We start from the raw sequence: 794 nt of genomic DNA on the forward strand, positions 1-794 counted from the left end.
AACTGGAAAGTGAAGTAAAATCGTGGGAACATGGGACTCAGAGAGTCCCCAAGGCAGCTTTTACTTTTGCAAAGGGGTGGTTGCTTCAAGCACATGGAGCAGGACAGTGATTTGTTTTTTTTTTTTTTTTTAATCCGGATGTGCGGGCACTGTATCTTTCTTTTCCTCGGTGGCTGGGGTCTAATCTCAGCCTTTCAAGGTTGGGTAGCTTTTTAAGGATGTTGTGAAGGAGATGAGGGAGAGATGGGGGGCTGGGTTGCTTGCTCCTGGCAGTCAAGTCTGGGGAATGCAGAAGTTGTGTAAACAGAAAGTTTTACAAGGTGGGGAAGGCTTCAAAATGGCGTTACCGAGGTTACATTCCGGGGACCACTCTTGTGACAGAAACCATTTGGATTCCTTGTCATCATTTCCTTCACTGTGCTCACTTCGGCAGCACATAGACTAAAATTGGAACAATACAGAGAAGATTAGCATGGCCCCTGAGCAAGGATGACACGTAATCATTTCCTTCACAAGGTAGGCTCTACCACCAGTCATCAATAAGGTAATTAAAAGAGACAAATTAACAGGGAAAAGCAGAGAGGGAGATTTATTCTGTGTTGTCCCATTGAGAAGAGGGACAAAGAGATTCTGTGGCCACCTCTTTCCCTGCTCCAGTTTGGTTTTGGGGTCCTGACATGAGATTTGGACTGAAATAGAAGACAAGAGGTATGTGTAGTTAAGAAGTTACAGTCGGGCTGGAGAGATGGCTCAGCGGTTAAGAGTACTGGCTGCTCTTCCAAAGGTCCTGAGTT

General features: G+C 45.6%; 1 pseudogene; it reads left to right on the forward strand.

The window, feature by feature from the left end:
* The first annotated feature begins 417 nt into the window (after nt 1–417).
* Nucleotides 418–510, forward strand: LOC121824575 (U6 spliceosomal RNA; annotated as a pseudogene).
* Nucleotides 511–794: the final 284 nt, after the last annotated feature.

The sequence above is a fragment of the Peromyscus maniculatus genome, chromosome 20 (assembly GCF_049852395.1).
Source record: "Peromyscus maniculatus bairdii isolate BWxNUB_F1_BW_parent chromosome 20, HU_Pman_BW_mat_3.1, whole genome shotgun sequence".
Taxonomy (NCBI): Eukaryota; Metazoa; Chordata; class Mammalia; order Rodentia; family Cricetidae; genus Peromyscus; species Peromyscus maniculatus.